The sequence below is a fragment of the Heterocephalus glaber genome, unplaced genomic scaffold (genome assembly GCF_053883595.1).
Source record: "Heterocephalus glaber isolate CG9 unplaced genomic scaffold, H.glaber_assembly_v1.0 deba00000621, whole genome shotgun sequence".
NCBI classification, from domain to species: domain Eukaryota; kingdom Metazoa; phylum Chordata; class Mammalia; order Rodentia; family Bathyergidae; genus Heterocephalus; species Heterocephalus glaber.
In genome coordinates this window covers 31,392,556-31,416,775 of record NW_028258153.1, presented here as the reverse complement: position 1 = coordinate 31,416,775, position 24,220 = coordinate 31,392,556, and the positions used below count along the sequence as shown (strand labels likewise).

The window sequence follows — 24,220 nt, the reverse complement described above, 5'->3', positions numbered from 1 at the left end:
GGATGACTGGGGCTAGTACCCTGGAAGGGAATGACTGGACTTGGACTTCCTTTCTAACATCTTTTTTTATCTTGTGATGGTAGGATCGAACCCAGGGCCTTGCACACACTAGGCAAGTGCTCCATCACTGAGTTACACACCCAGCCCCGCAACAGAGTTTAACCCTTAGTATGCAAAAGGATTCTAGACACATTCAAGAGTTTAATTCAAACACAGAAAAAAAGAACTCCTGTCAGAAAATCATGAGGCAGACCACATAATCCAAACACTGGTACCTACGAGCCTTAAGAGAAAAGAAAGATAAATACTACCAAACAGAGAAACTGGGACTTCAGTGTTCAAAGAAGCGGGTTGGAGACTGAGGATCTATAAGAAACACACATTCCCTATAGACAGGTAAGAGAGGGATGACTGTCCCACAGAAATGGGGTCAAAGAACACAACAGGCGGTTCACAGAAGGATCCACATGCTGGACAGCACAAGGCAAAGACACCACACTCATCATGCATCATGGAAACCAGCCACTCTAAGCTGTTACTGCCCCCGAGCCCGATGAGTCAAGAGAGACACCTCAGGCCACTGCTGAGCAGATGCAGGACGAGGGTCCTCCACCTGGGACCACCTTTTAGATCTCTCTGGAAACTCATCTGACAAGATCTGTCAAAATAAAGACACACATGCCCTTACACCCAGCGGTGTCCTGCCCTGAAATTTAAGCCACAGAATGACAGCTCGGAGGCTGGGGCCCAAGTATTGAGGGAAGCACTGTTTACACTGACAGTACTGTTTTCCTGTGGCAGCTCTCATCAATTACTACAAACTGGCTGCCTTGGAGACAGCAGAAAGTTACTCTCTTGCACTTCTGTAGGTCAGGAGTTGAAGTCAGCATCACTGGACCAAACACAGAGCCAGGTAGTATGCTCCCTCCCTCTGAGAGACCCCCTTCCCAGCCTCTCTCTCCATCTGGTGGCTTGCCAGCATCCCTTGGTTTGTGCTCCTTGGTGATCCAGGGTTCTCCAGAGAAACAGATTCAGCAGGATGTGGACAGAGAGAGAGAGAGAGAGACGAAAGAAAGAGATTCATGATGAGAACACAGCTCACATGATGATGGAAGCTGAGGTCCCAAGATCTGCTGTCTGCAAGCTGGAGAGACGGAGATTTAAGAGGGCTGAAGTGTTCATCTGCAGGCAGTCAGCATGGGGATTTCTTTCTGTCCCGTTCAGGCCCTCAGGACTGGATGAGGCCCACCCGCACTGGAGGGCAATGTACTTTACTGAGCCCACCAGTGCCAATGCTCAACTCACCAGGAACACCTCTTGCCTGACCACCTATCTGGGCAGCCCAACCCAGGAAAGTTGGCACATACACTTCTCCCTCACTCCCCATCACTCCAGTGTCTGCTTCCCCTCTGCACAGCCTGCTCCCCTTCTCCTTTCTTGTCTCCCTCTACTTCCCTCCCATAAGGATACACGCAGGGCCCAGCAGATAATCCAGAACTACCTCCTCACCTCCAGATCCTTAACTTAATCACATCTGCAAAACACTATTTATACAAGGCCACATTCAAGGTTCTTGGGATTTGAGCCAGGTATCTTTGGGGGTCACTATTCAGTCTATACAAGGGACAAAAACAATCCCACAAGACCCTGAGGCTGTGAGTGTCTGGGAGTAGGCCCCGCTCCAAGGTTGAGTGCCTGTCTTCCCAACAGGGCCAGAGAGGACCTGCTACCCTCTTTCCTCCAACAACATGCCCAGGGCTGTCTGTTCAGAGGGCAGCGAGGCCAAGTTTGCTCCTCACAATATTCTCAGGGCTGCCGCTTCCTGTACACATGAACAGCCCTCTGACTCGGCCTGAGGCTTGCACCATCCAAGACCCTGGGTGGTGACACCTTTTACACAGCAGGCAACAGCAGGGGTGGTGGCGGCATGGGGCCCAATGCTGGTTCCTTTGCTGAGGCACTATCCCGTATGAGATGCACCAGAGAACATTCCCTCTCCAGGTGATGTGGACCTGACACAGGCGGCCCCGACACACACAGGCTGCCCCGACACAGGCTGCACTCCCCAAGCGCTCCGAGAAGCTGCTGGCATGAAACTATACAGCATGCATGTGGGTGAGAATGTGCCAGGCATGTCCAAAAGCTGCTCAGTGAAAGGCTGGTCTCACCAGCTCCACTCATGTGCATGACCACATGGCCACACGGCCACTCTGAAAAGAAAAATGAGCCCTTTGTGGGATATAAATAGCCTGGGCAGATGTGGCAGTGCCTGGGGTCCTTTCTCAGGGTTCTGGCTGGGTGCCCCACAGCTGGGCAGGCCGCAGCCCTCCATCCAGACCCCAGAGGCTGCCAAGCAAGTACAAGTGAGGTGGAGGGTGAGAGAGGCTTCCAAGGACAGCCCTCCTGGCATGGGCTACAGCATAGGGTCTCTGAAACCAGGACATGCAGGCCCAGCTGCCAACCCATCTGCTCAAGACACAGCAGTGATACGAAAAATCAGCTGCAAACGAATGCACTGCTTCTTTACCACAGAAAGCAAGGGGGACTGAGGCCTGGAGAACACAGGACCTTCAGGACTGCAGTGAGTTCAGCAGGGTAGGGCAGGGCAGGGAAGGCCTGAAGGAGAAAGGCCCAGAAACTCTGCAGAAATACGAGAACAAGAACTCTCTCTGCTGCCAGCTTCAAGGCCTCTCACAGCCAGCCTGGATGGGAGGGAGCGCAAACCTTAGCACCCTACTGCACGCCAGACCAGTGCACCTAACACACCCGACGGCGACCTCAGATGTTGCTAGAAGTCACATCCCAAGAAGCAAATGCAAGCAGACCAAGTTCACTGTAGTAACAATTTCATCCGACCCAGTGTACATGCAAATCATGATGCTCCAACATGTAATTGACACACAGATCCTGAAGGAGGCACAGCACATTCTGGATGCTGAGTCTTCCAAGTGGGCTGGGGATTTGACATCCAAGTCTCATCCCAGCTCTGACAGGCCACACTCTGAGGGCCCGTGCCAGGTGTGGTGTCCAGCCACAGGACTGGGTAGTAGTATCTACAGCAGAGAAGCAGGACAGCCCACACTCAGCTGCTGCTGTGAAGAGCCTGTTCAGAGTTTTCAGTCCCTATTGAGGGGCCCTTGGCTTGCAGCCATGGTACAGTCTTGGCTCAGGGCTGGCCCCCATCTATGTTCAGGTGGCTGGATGTTGCTCATTCTCTGTCATATCACAGCCAGTGGATGCCCCAAGGTTGTACACGTGCTTCCTCCATAATGACCTGCTGGCTGCGTCCATGGTGTATGCTTTAACACAATATGTGCTGACAACACACAGATTACCATTAAGAACAGGGGCACTTAGGTGTGTTAATGAACCCAGGACTTTCAGATCAGCACCCTCAGGACCCTGGGTGCGCATGGGGGAGGGCCCGGGGGCATTTTCGAAGGTGATAGCCCTGTGGGGCTCTAGCCATAGGACTAGGCAGGAACGGAGAGTTCCCACTGGGCCTACTGAAACATGCAGAAGTAATCATCTCCCACTTCAGTGTCATTTAATTAAATGCACAACCATCCTATTCTCAGCTCTGTAAGTATTTCAGACACTTGCTAAAAATACAGCAGACCTCCTATGAGCCAGCCCCATGTCACCACAGGTGGCACAGCCTCAGGAGCTGGGGGCACCCTGGGACTGCAGGGCAGCAGAGCAGCTCGCAGGGAGGACTACGGGATTGTGAGGAAGTAGATGGCTGGAGAAAAGGAAAGAAAATCTAAAGCCAGGCAGCACCAAAATGACAACAAAACCCCAAGTACTTCTTCTGCATTCAGCTTCTCCCCATGACCACGCTCAAGTTGAAGAGCTTGGATCTAAGAAAACAAACCACAGGCAAGTCACAGCCTCAGAAGCTGTCACTCTTGACTTCCCCAGACAGATGTCCCGGTGAAATCTGTCCTCCACCCAAGGCCTCAAAACCATGGGAGCCCATGCTGTCCAAGCTTCTGCATTCTCAGCACTGCTCAGCAGCCTGCAGGGCACTCCAGCACCCGGACCACTCCTGGCAGCTGGGCCTCCCAGAAACACCCAGTCACTGCCCTCACATGAGAGACCTTCTGGACACACCAGCTCCCTACAGAGGCCACCCTTCAATTCTCAGCTGAATTTTCAGGATGCCATCACAGAGCAGACCCACAGGGGCAACAAGAAGGACAATGCCTGTTTTGTCCCCACACTGAGGTTCCACCAAATGAAAAGCTATCTGTATCAACCATTCGCACGAGAAAAGGTCTCTGAAAAATGTTAGATGCCCTTTTGTCTGCAGACTACAATGGATCCCCTTACCCACAGGGACATGTTCCAAGACTCAGTGACAGTACTGAACATTAGTGTACTATGCTTTTCCCTGTAATTTACTAGTTCAACACAGTAAGACATTAACAATAGTAAACCAAAACAAATGTAACAAGACACTTTAGTAAGCTATGTGAGTATGTATAGTCTCTCTCTCTCAGAATATCTCATTGTACTGTCCTCAGCCTTCTGATTGATCACAGCGACTGAAGCCAGGCAAAGCAAACTCCACATGAGGGGGACCACTATATCTGTGATGTGAAAGTCAAAGCCAGAGGAGGTCTCTAAGTCCTCAGAAGGATCAGAAGGCTGAGATGCCCATGGATGGGAGCTGGAGGACTGGGGGTTTCTGCACAACTGGGTGCAGGGACTTTAATATCCTCCATGTTAAACAGAAGTCACATCTGGGAACCCCTTCTAATGCACACATGCCTGCACAAACCATTATGCCAAGCCTCTGGGGCCAGGCACAAATGGTACGGGGTCTGAGTGGCTGCACCTCCTCCAGCTGTTTCCACCAGCCAATCCTCCAGGAGGCAGATCAGTGGGGGCAGGGCTGGCTGGCCCCAACCAACCCAGACAAAGAGCTCCCTGCCTCCCCCAGTCCACTTCTCTCCTGCTCCATCCCAGCAAGTAGATAAGCCAGAAACACAAGAACCACCCACGGGGCCCCTGGGCTGGATACAGTTGCTTCCGGGAGCTGCCATGGATACCCCAGATGCTCAAGCCCAGCTTAAGTGTGACAACTGCCAAGTGACTGCAGGTGTGAGCTGAGAACACAATGTTCCCAGCCCTCGTGGGCTGCTGGCCTGTCTTGGGGTGGGGTATGGACCAGCACATGCCCTTAGGGTCAGCCACCTCACTCTGCAGTCACACGGGGCCAGGATCCTGCACAGGGATGTGCCACCACTGGCTTCGGAGGCCCTCAGCACTGTGAGGACAGGAGCATTCCCCTGCTCCCCATGTTAACAGGCAGCACCTGTGAAGCAAGTGGACCAGTCACAGTAGGGAGAGGGGGCAGCAACAGGGTTGGAGATGACCCTACCAGTGCACAGGCACCTCCCCTCACCACCCTGCACCTCAGTGTCCTCATCTGCAAATGGAAGGGTCCAGGTCCTCCCAGGGCTGCTGTGCATGGTGCAGCTCTGCACACCTGTGCTCCTGACCTCACACCAACATGAAGCCCTGTGCACTGCCCTCCATCCTGCACATTCAGGAGGCAGGAGACGTGTGAGAGCCAGCAGCCCCGGAAGCCTCCCCAGATCTCTCTGACCACCAGGCGCAGGCCTATGAGCTAGTGAGGCACCAGAGAAATAGGGCCACCTCTGCCTGCACCCCAAGGTGGGGAGACAGGCCTCCTTCAAAACCCACAAGGAAATCCTGACAGAATGGTTCCCAGGGACCAATGCGGGGGGGGGGGTGTCCCCAGGCTGGGGCACTGACCCTAGCCCCTTCCCACCCCGCTGATCTGAGTGCAGGGCTCTCCACCCAAGTAAGTTCACCCCATACCACCTCGAAGAGGCCCCACCTACTCACTCGAGGCCATAAATAACACTGCAGCCTCAGCTCTCACATAGGCTGGAAACGTCTGAGCTTTCTGACATGCTATCTCCTTGGCTCCCTAGTCCCGGACAGGACCATGCACAGACCAGACATGGCTGCTGAGAGACAGGTGGAAGGTTGAAGACAGACCTCCTGAAGAGCCCATGCTAAAGGCAGCCACTGCGGCAGGCAAAATTTCTTCACTCACCTAATCCTCAGTGCGGGCAGACATTTCAGCAACCAGGTCTCGGTTTCCTCCCTCTGTCAGATGCAGAGTCTGAAAGTTAGAAAGGGGACATTTTAACAGGACCAACTGTTAACCAGAATCCTTTCCAATACATGCATAAACTGTGCTGAAAGTGGCCCCTGGGACCCTGGATGGGCACTGTCCAAGTGTGCTCACCTGGCCACAGAGCTGAAGGACAATGACCAGCAGAAACCCGGGGAAAGGGGTCATCGCACCTGCCCTGCTGTGTCCCTCTCCACTTCCCCCATCACTGGCCCAACACAGCGGAGCCTCCCAGAGTGAGTTCTGGGGGTACGGGGGAAAAGCTGGGGTGCGGGAGCTGTTATCAATAATCAAGTCACAATAAGGAACAACACCATAGCACAAACATTCCAATTCAGCCCCTCACTTAGAAACACGTTCTAACACAATGTCTATGCTAGTATGCAGTATTTTCAACAATTTTTCAGTTTTAAAATGATTTATGTACTTAAAAACCAAAATCAGAAGAAGAAGAGGAGACAGAGGAGAAAGGTAAAAAAGGGAGAAAAGAAACAAAAGGAATATCGAAATTTGTGGGTTTTTAGAAATAACCTTAAAGTAGGAGAAGGATTACTATGTACGACAGATAAACATCAACCTGATTGACTCGGAGACACCTATGGGATTAGTAAAGCACATTTCTGGATGCGTCTCAGGATGTCATGGAGCCCTGACCCTGAAGCTCATACGTGGCTCTGGCCCCTTCCATTCTGGCACTGTTCCCTGCTCTGCTTTGCAGCTGCCATGAGTTACACAGCTTTGCTCCACCATGCCCTTCTGCTAAGATGTTCCTGCCTTTAAACCAGTCAGGCATGGAATGAAACCTCTAAAACTGAGCAAAGATAAACTTATTCTCCTCTAAGTGTCAGTATGAGGTATTTTATCCCAGCAATAGGAAAGCTGACCAACACACTACATATCACACATAAAGGAGAAACATGAAGCAACAAACAGAAAATACAAAGAGCTCCTTCCCTGCTGACCAAGGTCCCCTGGGCCTCCCAGGGCTCCTAACCAGAGCAAAAAGCTACAAATGGCAAGTTAGGGGAGGGAGCTGTTTGGTATCATTTACGATGAAAGAAACAAAGCAGGATGATCACTTTCATCTTTCAGATGGGCAGTGACTAGAGGCGGAGGGCACCAGGGCCAGTGAAGCTAAGAGGGGCCAGGAACACCTCTAATGCAGCGGGGAGTTGGATTTACAGTGGCCCTGACCCCGGCATTCAGGATGCTCCCCGTGGTTACACACTGCTAGGGTGTGCATGTGAGCTGAGAAATTCATGTGTTGAAATTTGGCGGCCATCATGACAGTGTGAAGAGGGTGAAGACTCAATCCCCAAGTTGTGCGTTGGTGGTGTTTGGAGGGGGCATTGGGGAAATTATTAGGGTTGGATGAGGTTATGTGTGTGGGGCCTCCATGGTGGTGCTGGTGGCTTTGCAGGAAGAGGGAGATTGAGCTGCCAGGCTTGCTCTGTCTCACCCTGTGATGCCTTCACCATGTTACGATGAAGGAAGAAAGTCCTCACCAGATGCCAGCACCATGATATCAGACATCCTCACTTCCAGAACTCTAAGCCATACACTTCCTTTCCTTATAAATTACCTGATCCGTGGTATTCAGTTAATGCCACAGGAAACATACTAAGACCTGGCTCTGGAGATGTGCTCAAAGGATGTTCCCTGTATCACTGCCAGGGAAAGAGGAGCCAACAGAGGCTGACCAGAAAGTGAATACATGTTCTGTCCAAAAGCCTAAATCTAGGCAGCTGTCACAAAGAATGAGGTCTCCTGCATGGAAATAGATTGGCAGAAGGCAAAGGTGGGCTGTAGATGGCTGGCCAGGGCAGGACTATGATGCCATGTATATTGCCACACGCATGTGTAAATGGTAGACATTTACACACGGGGTATGGGGAGCCATGAAAGAGGCAAGCTCACACTGTGGAGTGCGCAGGGGTCAGAAGGCAACATAGTCACTACATCTATACACTTCTGTGTTGTTCATGTTTTCAGCCTGCACACACTGCGGACATCTGCCGCAGTCCCCTGCTTAGCAGCCCCACTTCCCCTTTTGGGGAATCCCAACTGCCCATTCAAGGTGGCACACACAGAGGAAGGCCTACTCACAGCTAGTCACACAGCTTCCCTCTGAGTCCAATGTGCCACACACACCACACATGCCTACACATATATACTCATATGTGTAGAAATACATATACACAGAACCTCCATACACACCCATGCACACATGCACATACATCTAGACACACATCCATGCATATACCTATACACAAACATGTGCCCATACATGTTCACATATACCATACTTAAATATACACAGAAGCATAAACACACATGAATGTTCATAAACATCTACGTGTGCACATGCACACTCACACACAGACACACATTCTGTGAGCATTCCTTTTCTCTTTCCCAACAGCCTCCAACCTCTCATCCGCTGACTCAGATTCTGAGCCACAGCCACTACCTGTAGTCTCCAACAGTCTCTGGTCAAAGAGTGTCACACAGATAACCTGCAGCAGAAGTCAACGAGGTGAAGGAAAACCAGGTTTCTGGGCACCAAGAGGCACCCTGGTGCTGCAGAGCTGCAAGGCAGGCCCAGGAACATGCATCTCTAACAGGTTCCAGGAGATGATCCTGAGGGTCAGGGAGCTGCCCATTGTTAAAAGGAACAACATGTGGTCATAAGGGGCAGCATCGTGGAACTGGGGAGCAGAAGGGCTCAGTCAGTGTGTCAATGAATACCTCTTGCTCCTGCATGTACCATGCTGCAAAGTCCCTGAGCCCCCAAAACAAGAAGAAACTACAGCAGAATGTGATTTCAGGGACTGAGACTCAGATGAAAACTGAGAAAGCATCACAGGTGCAGGACGGAAGCGGACTACACTCTTACTAACAACCCAGGACTCCTGTCCTTCTGCGGGGATGAGCCCATCTTGGGAGGTCCCATACCTCTCTCCTGCAATCCATCCCTGCTCTGTTCTGATGCCCCTGCAGCCCTGGGTGCCTGGCACCTTTCTCCATCCTTGGCCAGCTTGTCACAGCCACCTAAGAGCAGGGACTGGGCCCCATGCAGGGAGGCCCAGGCAAGGTGTGTCAGGACCTGCCTGCTAATGAATAGGAGTTAGGCCAGCAGGTCAACCCTGGGATACACCCACTATATACAAGGCTATGACAGTGCTGATCTTACCCAAGTGTTGTGCTCCTGGAAAATACATCAGGTAAGAAATCCCACAAGTATCAGGTACTTGAGCAAAGATTCACCATGCCCCAGCTACAGAAACCTTTCAGAAACTACAGAAACTCTGTACTACCTAGTGACCAGCTGCAGCACTGCCTGTCCCTCTTGATCAGCAACTACAAACCATGCATAGCAAACTTGGGTCAGTTTCTCTTCTCCTCTGGCCCTTTGGACCCAAGCCAACCACAGCCACTCCAGAGAACACACTGGTCTCATAAACATCCACTGATTGCTTCATATTCCTACCACGCCCCACAGCTGGCTCTTCCCAGCCTGGTCTACACCCCCTACAAAGCAAAACCCTCTGGCCCGACCCACAGAATGCTTGACTTATCATCAGTGCATGACAGCCTCTTCTCCTCTTGAAATAAACCCTAAGAAAGCCTCTTCTTACTAACTTCCAATTTGTTTTTTATTTGAACAGTTTACAAATTACAAACCCTTGGATGCCTTAAAATGCACTGCATCCCAGACGACGACACCAGGCACCCAGGTAACATCTGATTTCTGCTTCCCTAAAGACCGGTACTCACAATTCAGGGTCATGGCTTAAGGCTCAGGGATATATCTAAAAATCTACGTCATAGCTCTTCGTGGGGGGCAGAAGAAGAGAATGGAGGTGGAGACAGGAGGAAAACCCCAGTGTCCAGACAGCCAGTGCCCAGACACCCAGTGACCTAGGTGCTACAGAAAACTCAGCATCTCCAATATCCAATTTTGTGCCCGTGGCGGTGTTTCTGCACGGTGATCCCATTCAGGAGCGGGGTGGGGTGGAAAGGTCAGGAGAGCCAGCTTATCCTGCCACAGAGAGGACAATCTCTGCCACTACACACACACACACACACACACACACACACACACACACACACACACACACTCAACTCAGGGGTCCCAGGAATGGCCGGGAGTCTCCATGTTAAAATCACCAACTACACAGAGAAAGAAAACGTTCATCTTACTGGCAGTCAGAAGAATACAGACTTGAGCACAATGCCATTTTCCCCCTGTAAGATGAACTAGGAAACCAACAAACAGGCCCGATGGTAGGGAGAAGGTATGAACCCCTTACCATTCATGGGAAGAATTCTGTGGAACACAGCATGGTGGGGGCATCAGGAGACTTGCAAGGGTGGAGGCATCAGGAGACTTGCAAGCCCTAGTGATGGACAGACAATGGACAAAAGCTCTCGAGCTAGTAAATGCAGCAGATCTGTGTGGCACTGGCTCCAATGAACTGCGGAAGCAAGGGTGACCCCGCAGCCTCGAGAACAGCACGTGGTCATGCTGGGGGAGTATCAGAGTAAACTCATCTCAGTGTTCTCTAACCTGGGAAGTAATGTACAGATGGAAATCATGGTGTCCTGGATGTCATGTGCCCCAGACGCCTGAGACACCCGGGTCCTAGGGCCAAAGTGTTTCTTGAATATCAAAAGAATTAATGGACAGATTCCAGAAGGCTGGGATGAGTCTTGGCAATTCTCTTGTTCTTGCTCACTAAATTGGTTTGGGTTATGAAGGAAAATTCTGGGGCTTTGCTAATTCCCAAACTGCAGAATACGGTGCCGGAAAGTGCTGGAATCCCCCTCTCTCTACCCAGGACCAACAGTTTGCACACCCAAAATGAAATGTCTAGAAATCACTCAGCCTCACTGCACTGTAAATCCCCGAAACTTAATTAACTCAGTAGAGATGTGGGGCTGTCTAAATTCAGTTCAGAAAGTAGACATGGGGTACTCTAACTCACAGCAACTGAGATCACTCTGCACGTTACTAAAACCCACAATGCTGGTTTCTCAGAGAAGGCAGCTGCAAGGGAAGCAGTCACCAACATTCTTCTCTCAGAATGACACTGAGGCCCTAAGCCATGGAGATGTCTTTTCTTTGTACATATAGTAAGAACTGTGTCTTCTTTACAAAACAGATTTTCAGAAGCCAGGTGCAGAAGCCTTTTGCCTCAGGAGCTTCTGAGCCAGGAGCTCAATACCAGCCTGTACAATATAGCAAGATTCCGGCTCAAAAGAAAAATTTGTTTTGTGTTCGCTTCTAAGATGTTTCTAGAAAGCTTTCTAACACTAAGTCTATTTGATGGAGATACTTGGGGGCTTTCCTCGATCCAGTCCCGACCTTCCTCTTTCTGATCAAGGTCAAGAACAACCTTCATTGCTGCTGAGTTATTTTTGCAGGGATACGAGATTAACCTAGTTAGCATCAACCACGGTGTGAGAGGTGGTTTCCCCAGAAAACTCTGTGCTGTGTGTGAAGCACCGAACAAGGCCAGTGATATAGTCCAGAGCCTAACTTCACTTCCTGTAGATACTGGGATGCTGCATTCACTTCCTCCTCCCCCAGATACAGGTTTCCCACTTCATCTGTTTTTGTTAATTTTGGGCCAATCACAAGTGGAGGTTGTGACTTTATCTCTGCAGTGAAAAGGGCACCAGCATGAGCCAGTCTCTTCCGCTCGACTTCAAGTGCACTGGGCACTCAGATGACCAATTATAGTTTTTTTAAACACTGCATTAGAGATGTCAAATATGAACATTAGAGACGTTTAAATATGAACTGAATTGCCATCTGTGAGAAAAACAAAAGAAGGAATGGCCAGCAATCCTGTTTCCCTTAGGACACAGACCAGGCTAACTCCGGCTACTTTCCCACACACCGGGATCTAGAAGGGAAAGGATGAAGACTCACCAATAAGAAGAAACCCCTTAGATGTGGGCTGTAATGCCCAACTAGGGGCAGGAGGAAAGGTCCTTCCCTGCAGGAAGGAGCCCAGGACACTGAGGTCAACTCCAGTTTCCCTCCACTGTGAAGCTCATGAGGGAAACGGGCTGTGATTCAGGCAGAGATGGCAGTCAGTCATCAACGGGCAACATGGGAAATGTCACACCTAAGAATTCTTCACATCCTTAGGAAAAGGGTGCAGGCGGCTCCTCGGACTCCAGGCAACAAGTCTGGACCATGACCCCGGTGTGCTACAGTGTTCCTAAGGAGAAAATCTGCTCTCTGCTCAGCTCACAGGACAGCTGTAATGTGCACATGCTGGCTTACACTCTGTGGGACTCATCCTTCTTTGTATGCATCTCTGCACACTCTTGAATACTCGGCACAGCCATGTGCACACACTCACTAAGACATCATGGTGACACACCTGGCACAGAGGAAAAGGCCCCATTGGGAAGAGGACTCTTGTTCACAGCATCACACAGGGGCCCTCCATTCCAGCAAGACCACAGACAAAACTGGGAAAATCCACTCCTGGAACATCCCCCCCACCCAAACCAGATTCTCACCTTATAAATAAGAGTCCTTCAAGCTGAGGTGAAGCTCAGTGGCGGAATGGCTGCCTGGTATTTGCAAGGCACTGGGTTTGATCCCTGTACTGTAAAAATAAACAGCCTTCCGCAGGTGGGTGTGGTGGTACACACCTGGAATCCCAGCACTCTAGAAGCCTGAGGTAGGAGGATTCAAATTCTAGCCAAGTCCATTTACCAACTAAGTGAGACCCTGTCTCAAAGTTAAAAAAAAAAAAAAAAGGCCGGGATGTAGCTCAGTGCAAAGGCCATGGGTTCAATCCTCTGCACTACTGCAAGAGAGAGAGACAGAGACAGAAAGAGAGACAGAGAGAGAGACAGAAACAGACACAGAGACAGAAGGGAGAGAAGGAGGGAGGGAAAGGGAAAAGGAAAGTAAAGGAAAAGGAAAAAGAAAAAAAAAAGCCAGCCCACTCACCCACCCTTCACCTGTCATGTCCTATGGAGAATGGACACGAGGTGGCGTCCAAGGCTCCTGGACCCTAACCATCCATCAGTGAGGACATGTGAAAGGGTCATGTAAACAACATGGTCACATGATGAAAATGTCATTTAATTCACTATCATGGAAACCAATAAGGTGTTACAGCCCTTTGAAGAAGTCAAAGAATCACAAAATGCTAAGAGTTGAGTGGGGGTAGAGGAACTTGTGAGTACCTGCTTCATGAGTAGGGATCTCCTTCTGTGTGAGATGTTTCAGAATTAGAGAGAGGGGGTGACAGCACAACACTGTGAATGTATTAAACACCACTGCACTGCTCACCTTAATAAGGTTAACTGTACGTGTCTCAGGCCATTTTCTGTTGCTAAAACTGAACACCTGAGACTGTGTGAGTTACAAAGAAGAGTTTTATTTAGCTCTCAGTTGTTAGAGGCTGAGAATCCAGGAGCATGAGGCTGGTGAGGGCCTTCTTGCCGCATCAGAACATGGCAAGGCCCTCACATAACAAAACAAACTGCATCCTAGCTGGAGTCTCTCTTCCTCTTCTTACAGACACCAATCCCATTATAGGGGGCTCACTCTCCTGTCCTCATCTAACCCTAATCACCTCCCCAAAGCCTTCCTCTAATTCTATCAACACATGATCTGAGGATTAAGTTTCCAACACGTGAACTTCTGGAGAATAAATAAACCAGAGCATTATGTCACGTGACTTCCACCAGAAGGGAATGCTGAAATAAATTTCCAATGGACACAAAATTGGCTGTTCCCATGGAGGACATCAATCACCTCTCTGCCATGTAGGTGCTGTCTGCAGGTGTATAGACAAGGATTGTCAGCATTCCTGGCGCTTGCCTACAACTTACAGAGCTGCAGAGAGAGAAGCCCTTCCACCCCAATGCTTTATTCAAAGCTGCTTACTCCAAAACCCAGGGAAGAAAATGAGGCGGATGTGGGCCAGGGATTTAGCTCAGTGGTTTCGCCGCCTGCTGCGCAAGCACAAGGACCCGAGTTTGATCCCCAGTACCAAAAAAATTAAAAGAAAAGAAAAGAAAATGAGGCGGGTGTGAAACCCTGAGATTAAGGAGGACCCGGCAATGGGTAGGAATGATACCATGGAAGAATGGAACAGGGGCTGGAAGCAGCTCTGCTGTTTCTGGGGGAATCAGGGAAGGAGAGTGTACAGGAGAGCTAGGAGTGAGAAGCTGGCTGCCAGACAAGAGGGAGAAACTAAGGCTTAGAAGCACTGAAGTAGTGCAAGGGCCCCTTGTGGTTGTGAGCCGTACTCACAGCTAGCTGTGGGGCTTCCCACAGCCAAAGCTGCCAGCAGGTTGTACCAGACACCTAAAAGGAATGGGGAATCTCAGTCTCCTGACTCAAACAGAACACCAGGAGGATCACTTGGATGTGGATTCATTTTCAGAAAAGCCTTTTCTTTCAACCACATTGGATTCTTCCCAGGGCTCCAAGAATTCCTCCAAGAACCTGTAACATCCAAGACCGCTACAGTGGGGCCTCCCCTCCTCTAAGTGACAGCACACTTGCTCCCAGCATCATACCCACAATCCCTTCTCTCAGAGTGCAGGCACCTGCTTGGACATGCCAACACTGACAGATCACATAAGCACACTCGTAGCTGCCCCCACAGGTTACACATACACCCCCAGAGACGCCCCTGGGACCTCAGCAAGGGTCCTCATAGCATGAGGACATTGTCTCTGTGTGCACCTGCCATCATCACAGTGTACAAACTCCTCCTCCAAGCACAGCTGGCTGTGCTTTTCCACTACAACTGGTGCACTTCACACAATGACTGCCTGACACTCACGGGGATGCAGTCTGCCCTTTGCCCAGAGCAGCTCTGTCCTCGTGGGTAGCCAGGGCACAGGCACTCATCGCCAGGCTCACACAGTCATGATAAAGGTGAACTCGTCAGTTCCTGGAACCTCCTTCGAAGATGGTGTTCCAGCCACGTGGCAATTTCTTTACTGTCTAACCAGAAGGTTCTAAGCCACCACTCCAGAAGGCACGTTTCCCGGGGAATTACTCTTTTACAAGCAATCAGAGCAGAAACTAAAATGTCACCAACCTCCTAGAAAGATTCAGAGCTCACAACCTTCAGCTGAAAATAAACTGGGGCTTTCCTCTGCATCCTTGAGACTAAAAAGTTTCCATGAACAGAAAATAGGCACCCCCCACCTCACTCTGGCAAGGCTCCAGCTCCCACATCGCACTGTTCATGGTGGCCACATGAATATGGCCCTCGTGCCACCCTGCTCCTGACCTCACCTGACTCCATAGGGCTGGATGACCCTGTGATCCCACCACAAAGCAGGGAAAGAGAAAACATACACATCTAACACCCTGGCCACCAGGGCATTCATTACAGCCTACAATACAGCCCAGGAGATCTGGACTGCAAGTTCAAAATGACAGGTGGACCTCTGTATTCAAGGGTTCTGCATCTACCAAAGGTTCTTTCAATCAACCCTGGATCTAAAATATTTTTTTTTAAAAGAAAAAGAAAGAAAAACTGCACTGAACATAAAGATACTTTTTTCTTGTCATTCCATTTTCCCTAAAATAATATAAGGTAACAACTATTTACATGGCATATACACTGTCTTGGATATTATAAGCAAGCTAGAGATGATTTAAAGCATCAGACTGCACAGGTTAAATGCAAATCCTACGTCATTTTGTACAAGGGACTTGAGCATTTGTGGATATGAGTGTCCTTGGGGGCAACCTAGAACAATCCCCTCAGACATAGGGGGTAAAATGTACATTCAAATGCAGCTCTCTTGATGGACTTGATTTTAATTTTTCTCCTTTGACTTTTCTGTGCTTTCAACCATAAAAATTACTTTTTATAATAAGGGAGCAACCACACCCAATTCTTATAAATCCTTGCATAGATGTGACCGTGGTGGAGGTGGGAAAGCTGTCTCCCGCATATCCCAGCCTCACATCAGACAAGAGGCCCACCCAGGGGCCAAGAGCCGTGAAGCACCTCAGGGCAGAGCTTTTGCTGGCATCATCTGGGACTCTCCTGCCTGCTGATGTTCAAGTTATATCCCGTGCAGCGACATCAGGTGCATAGCCTGTAGCAGATAAGCAGCAGGAAGATAAGGACCATGTAGGACACTGGACACGTGGAACCATCCACAGGAAGACACAGAAAGACCAGGATGGTCACCATGTCTGCCTAGTTGTTCCATTACTCTCTGCATTTCCAAAAACTTATTACTGTTCATAAATCACTCCCGATTTAAAGCCTGACATGACACAGACTTTTTAATTAAATGAAGTAAAATTAATCTTGCTTCAACATTTCCTAAAAAACTGTGACCTTTTCCCTTACATAGAAAGATGCTACACTGTATCTGGGCCACAAACCAAAAACCATAGCTTCTGTCACTCAAAATATTTCTACTTTACATCTCAAGACAAAAGAAGACAGCAAGTTATATAAAAGGACATCCACTCTGCCAACCATCTTTAGCCCTATAAAACAAAGTAATCTCTGTGTAAATTTCACACCAACACACACTGCATTTGGCCCTGTCGCCTGGGTGGCCTATGTGTAGCCTCTCCTGGAAAGAGACAAACATTAATAAGTATCTATTAACAACAAATTCTCTAACACCACAAATGGGCATGAAAACATCATCCACCCTCTAGGCAGAGGTTGCAGGAAACTGAGTGTGTAATTTTAAACTCTCAGAATATAAGTTTTTTTAAGGCCCTGAAAAACATCTGACAAGGCCCATATGGTTTAACTGGTTCATTCCACCTAACATGGTAAGGAAGAAATAACAGAGAGTATCATAATCTTTTCTGGAAAATAGGAGAGAAGAAATATTTCCCAACTCATATAAGGCTAGCATTATCCTGAGAGCAAAATAAATATGGACTGTGTATTAATTCAGAAAACAAAGAAAAAGAAGAAATAAAAGGGTAAGGTGACTACTGATTTGACTGAAATTTCTTTAAAATGCCTTTATTTTTGGCAAGATGTCTATTACCAGCAAGAAACAGATGTGATACACTTGAGGTAAATTTTATCTAGGATGCAAGTCAAAATAATAAAATCTTACATTGCAATTAATGCATATGTAAAAACACAGCTCCCAATGTTTTGCCTTTAAAGAATATTTACCCTTTATATGACTTATTAACACATTACATACACAAAAGAAAAATAATTTACAATATTTAATAGTTTACTCAATAAAAATTCAGTATATATGCACCAAATGTGGTCTTAATTTCACTTAATGTATTCCTAGAGAAATAACAACTGGCCATTTAATTTGTACCAAAACAGTCTATCCAATTCTAGTGTTCACTTATCAAAAAGGCTTTTTTTAAAATATGATTTTATTGGTACATTTTAGGTATACAATATACTGACATTCATCATTGGAAATTTGCACCTTTACATAGTCTCTCTTGGTTCTTATTTTTTCCCCATTCCCCTGCCCTCCCTTCAACCCCTCCACCCCTCCCTATTTACAAAGACTTTGTTTCCATTTTTCCATTTTCTCATATTAATTCCATTCCCTTCTTTCCTTTCCCCTACCCCTCCCACTTCTCCTTCCCCTTTGCCCCTTTTCTTCCTTTTTCACATTATCTATTATACCTTTAGTCCTTCTTTATGCTTTCAGTTTCTCACACTAGAGAAACTATTTGGTATTTACACGTGTGTCCTATTTATTTCACTTAAGAGTATCACTTCAATCTGCATCCATTTAGCAATAAATGTCTCTAATATCTCATTTTCTATGGCTGAGTAGTACTCCATTTTATAAAAAACACATTTTCTTTATCCAGTCTCCAGCTGATGGGCATTTGGGCTGCTTCCAAGTTTTAGCTATTACAAATTGTGCTATGAACATGGGTGCACATATATCATTGTGGTATGATGCTTTAAATTCTTTGGGGGAGATACCCAGCAGGGGAATACCTGGGTCAAATGGGACTTCCAGTCCTAGTTCTTTGAGGTATCTCCATACTGATTTCCACAGTGGTTGCACCAGTCTACACTCCCACCAGCCAGTGGAGCAGGGTTCCTCTTTCCCCACAGCCCCACCAGCATTGGTTATTGGTTGATTTCATGAGAGCAGCCATTCTTTCTGGAGTGAGGTGGAATCTCAGCATTGTTTTCATTTGCATCTCACAAATGACCAGTGATGTTGAACATTTTTTCACATGTTTATTTGCTATTTCTACTTCTTTGTCTGAGAAATGTTTGTTCATTTCAGATGCCCATTTTTGGATTGGGTCTTTGAATTTGGGAGGTCTGGCTTTTTTAAGTTCTTTATAGATTCTAGATAGTAGACCTTTGTCTGAGGAAGAGTAGGTGAAAATTTTTTCCCAGTTTGTGGGTTGTCTCTTCACACTGCTGGTGGTTTCTCTTGCTGTGGAGAAGCTTTTTAATAAGAAGAGATCCCACTTGTTGATAGTTTGTGTTAGTTCACGGGCAACTGAGGTTTTGTTCATAAAATCTTTTCCTATACCAATGTCTTCAAGAGTTCTACCTAACCTCTGTTCCAGCTGATTCAGCGTTTCTATTTTAATATTTAGATCTTTAATCCATTTCCATTTTAGTTTAGTGCATAGTGAGAGTTATAAGTCTAGTTTTAATCTTTGACAAGTTGAAACCCAATTTTTCCAGCACCATATATTAAAGAGGTTATCTTTCCTCCAGTGAGGGTGTTTGGCTCCTTTATCAAAGATGAGATGGCTGAGTGTGTCTGGCATTGTTTCTGCATCTTCTCATCTGTTCCACTGGTCCTCAGGTCTGTTTCTTTGTCAGTACCATGCTGTCTTTATCACAGTAGCTTTGCAGTATAGTTTCAAGTTGGGGATTGTGATACCCCCTTGCCATATCTCTGTTACCTAGAATTGCTTTTGCTATTCTGGGTCTCTTCTTGTTCCAAATAAATTTTGGGATTGTTTTCTCGAGGTCCGTGAAATATGCCGCTGGGATTTCAATTGGAATTGCATTAAATCTATATAGTAGTTTTGGAAATATGGCCATTTTCACTATACTGATCCTTCCTACCCAGGAGCAGGGGATGTCTGTCCATTTTCTGATATCGTCTTCAATCTCTCTTTTCACAGTGCTATAGTTTTCAGAGAAGAGGTCTTTGATTTCTTTTGTTAGGTTGATTCCTAGGTATTTCAGTTTTTTGGATGCTACTGTGAAAGGAATTGTTTGCACTATTTTTCTCTCAATGAGTCTGTTGTTCGTGTAGAGGAAAGCTATTGATTTTTGTGTGCTGACCTTCTATCCAGCTACTCTACTGAATTTGGTTATTAAGTCTAGAAGACTTTTGGCGGCGTTCCTGGGGTCTTCTGTATAGAGTATCATGTCATCTCCAAATAATGACAATTTAACTTCTTCATTTCCTATCTTTATTCTTTTTATTTCTTTCTCTTGTCTAATTGCCATGGCTAATGTTTCCAAAACTATATTGAACAGGAGTGGTGATAGTGGACATCCTTGTCTTGTTCCTGATTTGAGTGTGAAGGATTTCAGTTTGTGATCATTTAGTATGATATTGGCTGTTGGTTTTTCATAGATGGCTTTTATCAGATTGAGACAGAGACCATCTATTCCAATTTTTGTAGGGTTTTTATCATAAATGCATGTTGGATTTTGTCAAATGCTTTTTCTGCATCTATTGAGATGATCATATGGTTTTTGTCCTTGGCTCTATTGATACAGTGTATTACATTGATTGATTTGCATATGTTGAACCATCCCTGTATCCCTGGGACGAATCACACTTGGTCAGGGTGTATGATCTTCTTGATGATCTTCTGCATTCTACTTGCCAGTATCTTATTAAGGATTTTTGCATCTATGTTCATTAGTGAAATTGGCCTATAGTTCTCTTGTTTGGTTGGGTCTTTCTCTGCTTTGAGGATCAAGGTGATGCTTGCTTCCAGGAATGAATTTGGGAGTACTGCTTCCCATTCAATTTCATTGAAGAGTTTAAACAGTAGGGGCAGTAGTTCCTCTCTAAATGGCTTGTAGAATTCAGCAGTGAAGCCATCAGGGCCTGGGCTTTTCTTAGTTGGTAAGTTTTTAATTACATTTTCTATTTCATTGGTTGATATTGGGTTGTTTAGAATTTTTAGGTCCTCTTCGTTCAACTTTGGTAATTCATACTTATCTAGGAATCTGTCAATTTCTTCTGTGTTTTCCATCTTATTGGCGTTTAGATTCTGGAAGTAGGTATTGATGATCCTCTGGATTTCTGCTGGGTCTGTTGTAATTTCACCCTTTTCATTCCTAATTGCATGGATTTGGGCCTTTTCTTTCCTTTTCCTGATAGGTTTGGCTCAGGGTTTGTCAATTTTGTTTATTCTTTCAAAGAACCAACTGTTGACTTCATTAATTTTTTGTATCATTCTCTTCATCTCCATTGAATTGATTTCTGCTCTGATCTTTATAATTTCCTCCCTTGTATGAGCTTTGGGCTTGTCCTGCTCTTCTTTTTCTAGAAGCTTGAGGTTCAGCATCAGGTTGTTTAATTGGGCTAGCTTTGTTGTCCTAATATGAATATTCACTGCTATGTATTTTCCCTCATAAGACTGCTTTCATTGTGTCCCGCAGATTCTGATATATTGTATTGTCCTTGTCATTTAATTGAAGGAACTGTCTGATTTCTTCTTTAATTTCCTCTGTTACCCATTGGTTATTCAGAAGGGTGTTGTTCAATTTCCATGTGTTTATGAAATTCTTGAGGTTTCTTTTGCTATTGATCTCTAATTTCATCACACTATGGTCTGATAATATACAGGGGATAACTTCAATTCCTTTGCACTTACTTAAACATATTCTATGAGCCATTATGTGGTCTATTTTGGAGAACGACCTGTGTGCAGCTGAGAAGAATGTGTATTCTGATTTTGTGGGGTGGAAAACTCTGTAAACATCTGTTAAGTTCATTTGTTCAAGAGTCTGATTGAGTTCTAGTATTTCATTACTTATTTTTTGTCTAGTTGATCTATCTATTTGTGACACTGGGGTATTGAGGTCCCCTACTACTATTGTATTAGCACATATATGACTTTTCATGTCCATTAGTATTTGTTTTATACAGTTGGGCACACTAGCGTTTGGTGCATATATGTTTATGATTGTCATCTCTTCCTGTTGGACTGTTCCCTTTACAAGGATGTAGTGTCCTTCTTTGTCTCTCTTAATCAGTGTCAGTTTGAAATCCACTTGATCTACAAAGAGGATAGCTCCTCCTGCTTTTCTTTATATTCCTGTCGCATGGAGTATTGTTTTCCACCCTTTAACTTTCAGTCTATGAGTTTCCTTTTGAATTAAGTGTGTTTCTTGTATGCAGCATATTGTTGGATTTTGTTTCTTGACCCATTCTGGCAGTCTATTTCTTTTGATTGGTGAATTGAGACCATTAACGTTGATGGTTATAACTGAAATGTACTGACTTGTCATTGCCATGACTTTTTCTTTTTGTTGGATTCTCCCCCTTTACATTTAATTTCTTGTCGTGCCCAATGGATTCATTCTGCTGTGCTTCCTGGGGTTGTGATCCTCATTGTCTTTTCCTAGGATAGTCTAAAATTTTTTGGAGTGCTGGTTTGGTAGTAATGAAGTTCCTAAGATGCTCTTTGTCATGAAAGTATCTTATTTCTTCATCAATTCTGAAAGATAGTTTTCAGGGTACATCAATCTGGGTTGGAGGCTGTTTTCCTTTAGGGCATGGAATACATCACTCCAAGCTCTTCTTGCCTTGAGGGTTTTTGTGGAGAAGTCTGCTGTGATTCTGATGGGCTTTCCTTTGTATCTGATTTGTTTCTTTTCTCTAACTGCTTCTAGAACTTTGTTCTTCTGTTGGGTTTCTGGAATCTTAACAATTATATGCCTGTGTAGATTTTTTTTGATCAAGGCTAGTTGGAGTCCTATATGCCTCACTTATCTGTATGTCAAGTTATTTTCCCCTGCTTGGGAAGTTTTCTGCCATTACATCTGTGAAGAGTTTTTTTTTTATGTTATCCGTACCCTATCCTGTTTCTTCATTGACTCCAATCAGTCTTATCTTATTCTTCTTTGCATCGTCTAGCAGCTACTGGATTGCTTTCTTGTGGTCCCTCACAATTTTGAAGCAATTTTTCTTTTCCTGTCACTAATTGCAATCTTATCTTCTATATCTGAAATTCTGTCCTCACATTGGCTCATTCTGCTGTGTAGACTTTCAATGGAGTTTTTAATCTCCTGGAAAACTGTTTCCATCTGTCTTATGGATTCCATTTGTTTCTTATGTTGGGATTTCATCATGTTCCTCAGCTCCTCTCTAGATTTATTAATCATGTCTTGCACTACGAGCACAATCTCTGCTGTTATCTGAGAAATTATTTCTGATTTCATTTTTGCCAGATCCTCTTTTGTTGGGGAGTACAGGTGGTTGAGTATCAGAGGATTCCATCTCATTTCCCTTTGGGGTTGCTGTAGGTGATCTGGAAGTCTGGATTTGAGACTTGTTTACGTGTCTTCTCATTTTGACGGGGAGGGGGATTGCTGTTTGCACCTCTTCAGCTCACCTCCTCTGTGCTGGGAGCAGTGGCACATCGGCTTGGAAGCCCCTTCCTCTACACTGGGAGCGATGGTAAAGGGGCCCAGAAGCCCCTTCCTCTGCACTGGGGGTGGTGGTATGGCCTCAAAAAGCCTTTTATTGGGGTTGATTACATCAACTAATTAATAAAAATTAATTTGGGTTGGGTTATACATGCATTTACAAGCAGGGACATGCCTCACTCAAAAACTAATGACTACTGCTTTTCTAAAGTGTGAAGAGATTATAAACTCAAACAATTCCTCATTAGAACTCCCTGAGTAATGTGAGGCTACTTCCCAATGTACAGTACCTCAAGGTTCAAATGTAAAAAAAAGGGCTTCCAGCTAGACACAAAAGGATAAGAAGTTTATGAGTCTGCTTATGTGAGATATGTGGTCAAATCCATAGAGGCAGAAGTGAAGTGGTGGGTACCAGGAGGAAGAACAGGAGAACATAAGTTACTGTCACGGGGACAGAGCTGCAGTCTGGGAAGGTGAAGATCACAAGGATGTGAATGCTCCTAGCACCACTTTACACTAAGTGACAAAGATGGTAAATTTTCTTACATATATTTGATTGCACTAATAAATATTTCTTCAACAGAAAAGCCCATTTACAAAACTACATGTGTATAAAAATAAAACAATAAAAGAAGTTCAAAAAACAAAGTTCAAGGCCATGCACATGAAGCAGGGGCTTCTGATACCGGAATTATGCAGGAAATAGACTGCACATAAGAGCATCATGCGTTTTGTTTTCCAGAGACAGGAGCAAGTATATCATTAAAAAAAATAAATCCCAGACCTGAACAAGCAACTTTCATGTTTAGCCAGTCATCCCCCGCGCCCCCATCTGAGGCTTCACTGTGCAGTTTCACCCACATTCCACCATGGCCCAAAACTACTAATGGAAAATTCCAGAAATAAACAATTTAGAAATTTAAATTGTGCACCACTCTTTGTGTCATGCTGAAATTTCGTACTATCCTGTTCCATCTCACCAGGACATGAACCATCCCTTTATACAGTGTATCCACACTATATAGGCTACCTGTCCCTTAGTCACTTTGAAGTGTCTTGGTTATCAGACTGACTGTTTCAGTATCACAGTGCTTGTGTTCAAATAACTGTTAATTTACTTAGTAAGCCCTCACAGCCTAAGTAAGAATAGTGAAGCTAGCAATTCACACAGGTCAAAGATACAGAGTGCTTCTTTAAAATGAAAAGGGGAAAGTCTGTGTTAAGTAATCATAGGGGCCAGATATGATGGTGTACACTGGTAATCCCGGTGTCTCTTCCTCAGATTCTCCCTGGGAACTGCCGAGAGAAGTAGGGCGCAGAGAAGAAGGGCGCAGAGCAGAAGGGGTACCACACCCACATCCACGGTGAGAGGTATGTTGGATCTGCACAGGGGATACAGGGTACAGACAGCCCTGTTGAGAGC

General features: G+C 46.1%; 1 protein-coding gene across 6 annotated transcripts in view; it reads right to left on the bottom strand.

Annotated features, from left to right (window-relative positions):
• Sema4d (semaphorin 4D) overlaps nucleotides 1-24,220 on the bottom strand; it is a 128,824-nt gene that overhangs the window by 74,503 nt on the left and 30,101 nt on the right. For all 6 annotated transcript variants that reach the window (XM_004851313.4, XM_087206331.1, XM_004851311.4 and 3 more), the window contains exon 2: nucleotides 6,092-6,160. The gene's annotated coding sequence lies outside the window, so the exon portion shown is untranslated. The remainder of the gene's footprint in view (nucleotides 1-6,091; nucleotides 6,161-24,220) is intronic.